The sequence below is a fragment of the Paramormyrops kingsleyae genome, chromosome 11 (genome assembly GCF_048594095.1).
Source record: "Paramormyrops kingsleyae isolate MSU_618 chromosome 11, PKINGS_0.4, whole genome shotgun sequence".
Taxonomy (NCBI): domain Eukaryota; kingdom Metazoa; phylum Chordata; class Actinopteri; order Osteoglossiformes; family Mormyridae; genus Paramormyrops; species Paramormyrops kingsleyae.
In genome coordinates, this window is record NC_132807.1 from 1,481,940 (window position 1) to 1,489,821 (window position 7,882).

Sequence of the window (7,882 nt, forward strand, 5' to 3'; positions counted from 1 at the left end):
TTTGGCTAGATACCAGTAAATCACGTGACACCCTGTTGGGCCCAGCTTGCTCATTGTGAACATTATTTTCCTATGACCAGTAAACCAAGGAAAGAAGCTGCTTTGGTGCCCGGTGAAAATTGCCATGGCAAAGTATGTAGGAACATATGTTATCAAATATTGCTCAATGAATGTCATTATAGGAGAGAAAAATAAAGCAATTAGCAAACAGCAGTGCTGTGCTCTAGAACCTGTGGATTATCTTGCTAGCCTGCTAGTGACATTCTAGTTAACTTCACAGGCATGCCAAGGCAGTGGCATATTGGGGTTTGTCATATATGCAGACTTAATTACTGTTGGAGAAGTTAACTGTGCTAAAAATCAACTAAGCTGAAATAGAAGGGTTGTAGTTGTGCTAAAAAGCTAAATTGCAATGGATAGATTGTAATGTAAGGGGGTAAATGAAGGAGAATATGTTTTATGTGATTTAGTTGATTAAGCTGGGAGAAGCACTGCTCTTTCTCACACAGAAATTATTTACTGTCTCTTCAAATGATTGCTTGTAAACTTATAGAGATCAGGGAAATTAGCTTAGTCTACTGTTGCATTTATCATAAACATTGTTTATCTTCAAGATAATAAGGTTGGCAATTCAGGCATCTTACGTGACACTTATGGCCAATGCATACTTCACTTCTCTGCGTGCACTTTTGGTCGTGGATGAGGGGACATGACGAGAATTTCATCTCCAGGGGCTGGCTATGAACTGCTGCCATAATATACATCTGCAGACTCTCAATGCCACTATCAGGCCCCTCTGGTTGGTGGATGCATTTGTGTTGAAACCAAAAAAAACATGTACTTTATCGGTTTTACATGTTTTTAAAGTGGAATTCTAAGGCACAATTGGGCCTAAAGGTCTGTATCAGCAGCAGAATGGCCATGCAATTTGGGTTTAACACAGAAAATCCCTGTACTTGCAGCACTCAATGAATTGCCTCTGTTTTATTGCATTGCACTTGAAATATGAAGAAGCTTGTAATTCAATAGCAAGTGTACATAACGATTTTCAACATGTACATGAGTTTAACTAATCATTATTTTAACTCAGCAAATTTTTTGTCAAAGTTCACGATGTTTTAAATGAACACACAGACAGAAACTGAATGCAAAATAATTCATATTTATTTAACAGAAATACAATATTTATCTTATCTTAACCTATCATATATTACCTTATTTTATACAATCTTAACCTTATCTTACTCTATCCTATCTTAATCTTATCCATATACACTCACCTAAAGGATTATTAGGAACACCTGTTCAATTTCTCATTAATGCAATTATCTAATCAACCAATCACATGGCAGTTGCTTCAATGCATTTAGGGGTGTGGTCCTGGTCAAGACAATCTCCTGAACTCCAAACTGAATGTCAGAATGGGAAAGAAAGGTGATTTAAGCAATTTTGAGCGTGGCATGGTTGTTGGTGCCAGACGGGCCGGTCTGAGTATTTCACAATCTGCTCAGTTACTGGGATTTTCACACACAACCATTTCTAGGGTTTAGAAAGAATGGTGTGCAAAGTGAAAAACATCCAGTATGCGGCAGTCCTGTGGGTGAAAATGCCTTGTTGATGGTAGAGGTCAGAGGAGAATGGGCCGACTGATTCAAGCTGATAGAAGAGCAACTTTGACTGAAATAACCACTCGTTACAACCGAGGTATGCAGCAAAGCATTTGTGAAGCCACAACACGCACAACCTTGAGGCGGATGAGCTACAACAGCAGAAGACCCCACCGGGTACCACTCATCTCCACTACAAATAGGAAAAAGAGGCTACAATTTGCACGAGCTCAACAAAATTGGACAGTTGAAGACTGGAAAAATGTTGCCTGGTCTGATGAGTCTCGATTTCTGTTGAGACATTCAAATGGTAGAGTCAGAATTTGGCGTAAACAGAATGAGAACATGGATCCATCATGCCTTGTTACCACTGTGCAGGCTGGTGGTGGTGGTGTAATGGTGTGGGGGATGTTTTCTTGGCACACTTTAGGCCCCTTAGTGCCAACTGGGCATCGTTTAAATGCCACGGCCTACCTGAGCATTGTTTCTGACCATATCCATCCCTTTATGACCACCATGTACCCATCCTCTGATGGCTACTTCCAGCAGGATAATGTCACAAAGCTCGAATCATTTCAAATTGGTTTCTTGAACATGACAATGAGTTCACTGTACTAAAATGGCCCCCACAGTCAGCAGATCTCAACCCAATAGAGCATCTTTGGGATGTGGTGGAACGGTAGCTTCGTGCCCTGGATGTGCATCCCACAAATCTCCATCAACTGCAAGATGCTATCCTATCAATATGGGCCAACATTTCTAAAGAATGCTTTCAGCACCTTGTTGAATCAATGCCACGTAGAATTAAGGCAGTTCTGAAGGCGAAAGGGGGTCAAACACCGTATTAGTATGGTGTTCCTAATAATCCCTTAGGTGAGTGTATATAGGAATAATATTTAGCATCCCCTTAAAAAAGAGATTTTTATATTATGTAAATTACAAGTGTGTTAGCTGAAAAAATGAGTTCTCATTCTTATCACAGAACAACATTAGCGAAATTGTTTCCCCCCATCTTGAACAGGTACAATATTGTGATCTTCGGTGGAGTGAAACCCAACTTGAGCGAGCGTATAAAAAGAGTTGAGCGAGCACGTAGCCGAGATGTGTGAGAGCGAGAGACACACTGAGCGAGAGCACGGTGGCCGAGTTGAGCGCGCGTAGAGCAAAAACATTGCTCGCGCATGTCCTTCTGCACGCTCAGGAATGTGGCACTAATATAACGGCATAATTAAAGAGGCGTTTTATGCCATTGGAGGTAATATATAGGCAAACAAACTACAGTCCTATAACAAATTTCATAATCGGACTAATATTCTCATCATCCAGGATTTCCAAATGTGATTGGGGCACTGGATTGCACCCAGATCAGAATCAAGACCCCATCAGGTCCAAACGAACCAGACTATGTGAATAGAAAAGGCTTCCACAGTATTAACGTACAGGTATTGTAACCTATAATATACTGCCAATAAGCAGGCTGACATACAGGAAAGTTGTTTTACACACTGAATTCTCAGGTGACCTGTGATGCATCATACCTTATTTCAAATGTGGAGGCTAAATGGCCAGGGTCTGTTCACGACTCCGAAATATTTAGGGAGTCACACCTGCGTCGGACACTTGAACAAGGTAATACTCATACATATTTCTGAATCATGGTGAAGCGTGCATTGTAATCACAACTGTTACCTATTCCACAGGTCATCATGATGGAATCCTGGTTGGGGATAGGGGATATGCCTGTAGACAGTTTTTAATGACCCCATTCCCTAACCCCAACCCTGACAAACCCGATATAATGCAGCTCTGTGTAGGACAACGGCACGAATTGAAATGACCTTCGGCCACCTGAAGGAGAGATTTCAATGTCTGAAAAAGCTGACGGGTTGCACCTGACAGAGCATGTGACATAATTGTTGCATGCTCCATCTTACACAACATAGTCACCATCAGAAAAGAGAGGGCCCCTGAGGTGGGGGTGCAGCCTGATGATGACCTTGAGCCAGTGCACCTTGACCAACCCAGCGGCACAGCAGCCAGAGACCGATTTGTGGCCCGATATTTCCAGGAATGACAACACAGTCATTTCAACAACAAATGTTACCTTTATTGTGAAGTCACTTTTCAGCCTGTAAGGAGTACAGAACCAAGTATTCATAAGTTGTATGCGCATAATATATGACTGACAGAGAGAGGCAGATTTGTTACCATTTGTTTTCTAAGTATTTCTATCTGCAACTTAATTTTGGTCTTCCTGAGTTCATTAAATTTTATATCCTGCTGGATTTTCCTCATTTTCAGTTTCCTGTATGTGATTTTCTGTTGAAGGCATCTCTTGTACAAAACACGTACGTTTTTCTGCAGATGAAAATCCAAGGACAAATGCCTTAGGATTCTCTCTGCACTGTACATGCAGTATAGCATTTTGATTCTTCTTTCCACTTTACAAAGTACTCAACTGACCTCACCATCTCCTCTTCTTGATGTGAATCATGTTCCAGAAGGGACATGTGTGCTGGCACTGGGCTCCTGTACAGAAGTTATATCATCATTAGAACTGATTGCTCAGAGTGCAGTTTGTTCAAACATTATTCGAAACATTTACCTCTTCCCCTGATGAATGGTCAGACACTGTCTTCATCAACTACATCACATGGGTCAATGTCTCGTTGGTCAGACACAGGTTCAAGGGTTATGACATTCCCTGCAACTGACCCAGCAAAGAAAAAAAGATATATCATATTGAAACGTTGAAAATTAATATATATATTGTTAATAGAAAATAACCACCCAGGGGGAAAGAAAAAAAAAAAAAAAAAAAAACACATATGGAAATTGTACCACAGGTCCTCTGTGACTGTACCTATGGCACCCGCAGACCACAAATATATGCAATGGTCATCCTGTACCTGAAATGAAGTGACCGCTGCTGCATCCTGCCACTGGCTCCGACGAGGAGTTTCCCCCTTCAATGCCCTGAGACACAGGGCGATGGGCATTCTGCTGGAGAGCCAGCTCTTCAGCGGGGGTTAGGTCTAGACCGGGTGGACCTCCACCAGTTTTATTTTGTCCGCCTTCTATTTGTTCGCTTTGACAGGAATTTTTTATTTTTTTTTTAAACACGTTAATATACATAGATGGATACACACATCTAATTATTAGTGTGTGTGTATATCATTATGCATACATACACACTTTATGAGATGTCATATTTACCAGTTTGAAGTTTATTTTTGTACTTCACTTTAACTTGTTCCCCTGTCCTGATCGTGCTTATGTTAGATCTGGAATTATAACGATTAAATGATGATTCACGTGAGACATTGGACCAGTAACGCTGCATTCAAGGAATATGATAATTGCCAGTAATACAATAATTGCAAACTACTCACGCATTTAATTTGTCGGCAACTTTTTTCCAGCCGTCTTTTCTGGTTTGTGCCGCTTTTGCGGTGTTTCCTTTGGTGCTAATTAAGTTTTTGAACTCCTCATATCCCTCCAGTATAAGGTCCTGCTCGCTTAGGGAGAAGAATTGTGCCCTTTCTTTCGCCATGTTGAAGGAGCCAATGAGAGACTTGCCGATCATGTTTTCTAGACTCGATGTATATAGGCTTTTCCAGATGATTGGATCCAGCTGAGATAATCTACTCCTGAAGTGCGTTTCAGGAGCCGAATTAACCGGATGATAGTCACCGGCATTAATTGATCCAAGATGAAGTTTCTGATCTTGGATGATTTAAGCGACGTACGGAGAATACCCCCCTTGTCTTAATTACCATGACACGACAGTATAAACAACAAATGCGCACCGTGTCATCCGCCATCTTTACGTCTTGTATCCTTATATGTTAATTGCGTGACATCTCACTCCGCCCCTTCCCGCAGGCTGCAGCGCGGACCCTCTCAAAAGTAGTGGAATTAAAGAAACTCGTTATGACCAACACTGCTAGTCAGCTAGGTTTGCTAATGCTAACATTAGCAGTGCGCCCTTATGCCGCTTCCTCTCTCAGACAAGACAAAACAAGACAAGATAAAAATAAAGATGCATTTCTTGTCACTTTGCAAATACAATGAGATGTCTTTGGAGGAAGTCTGTAGACGCCATGTTAAGGATAAACCTGTAAGTACAGGTAAAATACATTATACAATACAATATATATATATATATATACACCGAAAATAAAGCAGGAAAAAATAAAATAAAATACTGGTACTGGAAGCAAAGTAACCAGTAACACATCACCCTAATTGGAACATTGGAGAACTCAGTGCCAATGCGTCTATGCGCGCTGCCATTTTTGTTCATAATTCTTACGTTTATTTTGTCAAAGGGCTTAAGAATAATTACAGCGATTATTACAGTTAATTACAGGGATTTGACTAACCCTGGTGTAGATAGTGCTTGTTGTCATTCAAGTAAAGTTTTTGAGAACTTCGTAATCGGCCACCGTAACTGAGCAACCGCATCATAAGAACATAAGAAATTACAAACGAGAGGAGGCCATTCGGCCCATCAAGCTCGTTTGGGGAGAACTTAGCTAATAGCTCAGAGTTGTTAAAATCTTATCTAGCTCTGATTTAAAGGAACCCATGGTTTTAGCTTCCACTACAATAGCAGGAAGACTATTCCATACTCTGACTACACGCTGTGTAAAGAAGTGCTTCCTCAAATTTGTTTTAAAATGTTCTCCCGCTAATTTCCACTTATGGCCACGAGTTCTAGTATTTAGACTAATATTGAAATAGTCATTTGGCTGAACAGCATCCAGACCCGTTAGAATCTTATAGACCTGAATCATATCCCCCCTTAGTCTCCTTTGCTCAAGGCTGAACAGATTCAGTTCCGCTAACCTCTCCTCGTAAGACATTCCTCTAATAACATAGTCTAATAGCATTTCTAGTTTTGATTTGAGCATTCAAAGTGGCTCAGTTCTGCTGTTTCCCAGCCAGCGAGAGGACAAGAAATGAAGATGTCTGTGTCCAAGATGACCGTGTGCCTCAAGAAGATCGACTGGCTCCTGCCAAACGGATTGCTGTATGGAATAGTCTTCCTGCTATTGTAGTGGAAGCTAAAACCATGGGTTCCTTTAAATCAGAACTAGATAGGATTTTAACAACTCTGAGCTATTAGCTAAGTTCTCCCCAAACGAGCTTGATGGGCTGAATGGCCTCCTCTCGTTTTTGTAAATTTCTTATGTTCTTAAAAGCCGAAGCAAGACTGTTCTGTGCTTACTGGATACATTACTAAGAACTATAAGTTGAAGTAAGTGTAGCCAAGATGGAAATTATTTAATTTAATTTACTTTTTATTAATCTTCATATAAACTGTTATTAGGTTTTTGCAGTATTACTGGTGTAACATCCCCCTTATTTGACCACCTCTCATTCATTTCCAGGCCATCTGCACAGGAAAGTTGGAGTCTCCATGGGAAACAGAAAAAGCCCAAAAGCCGATGGTTCATTTTGAGGATGATGAGCAGATGGATGAAGTCTTTGCATTTCTGTCTGGCATTGTGAAGAATACGGCTGAAGCCAGGCAACTCACGGATGAGATTTCTTTCATCCTGGATGTGCTTCTACCAGAAGTGCATAGATACTTATTAATTATTTATGCATATTTCTTCACATTAAATATAACATTGTAGTCACTATCTTATTAAAAATTGTTAAGCCATGTTTTGATTTATTTTATTTAATAACTGACTTGTTTGAATCAATCTTTATGCTACAGGCAACAATACACGCTCTTGCAGGGGTACACTCCCTGTCTGAAGAAGCACATCCAGGGCACGAAGCTCCCGTTCCACCACATCCCAAAGATGCTCTATTGGGTTGAGATCTGGTGACTGTGGGGGCCATTTTAATACAGTGAACTCATTGTCATGTTCAAGAAACCAATTTGAAATGATTCGAGCTTTGTGACATGGTGCATTATCCTGCTGGAAGTAGCCATCAGAGGATGGGTACATGGTGGTCATAAAGGGATGGACATGGTCAGAAACAATGCTCAGGTAGGCCGTGGCATTTAAACGATACCCAATTGGCACTAAGGGGCCTAAAGTACGCCAAGAAAACATCCCCCACACCATTACACCACCACCACCAGCCTGCACAGTGGTAACAAGGCATGATGGATCCATGTTCTCATTCTGTTTACGCCAAATTCTGACTCTACCATTTGAATGTCTCAACAGAAATCGAGACTCATCAGACCAGGCAACATTTTTCCGGTCTTCATCTGTCCAATTTTGCTGAGCTCGTGCAAATTGTAGCCT

General features: G+C 40.9%; 1 long non-coding RNA gene across 2 annotated transcripts; it reads right to left on the reverse strand.

Annotated features, from left to right (window-relative positions):
* Positions 1-3,807: 3,807 nt before the first annotated feature.
* Positions 3,808-4,843, reverse strand: LOC111841638 (uncharacterized). Of its 2 annotated transcripts, none has more exons than XR_011993672.1 (3): positions 4,824-4,843; positions 4,517-4,681; positions 3,808-4,317 (listed from the first exon to the last, which is right to left on the reverse strand). It is a non-coding gene; the product is annotated as an uncharacterized lncRNA (long non-coding RNA). The 2 variants fall into 2 exon arrangements; XR_011993673.1 differs by lacking the exon at positions 4,824-4,843 and having other exon boundaries at positions 3,808-4,136; positions 4,213-4,317; positions 4,517-4,742.
* Positions 4,844-7,882: the final 3,039 nt, after the last annotated feature.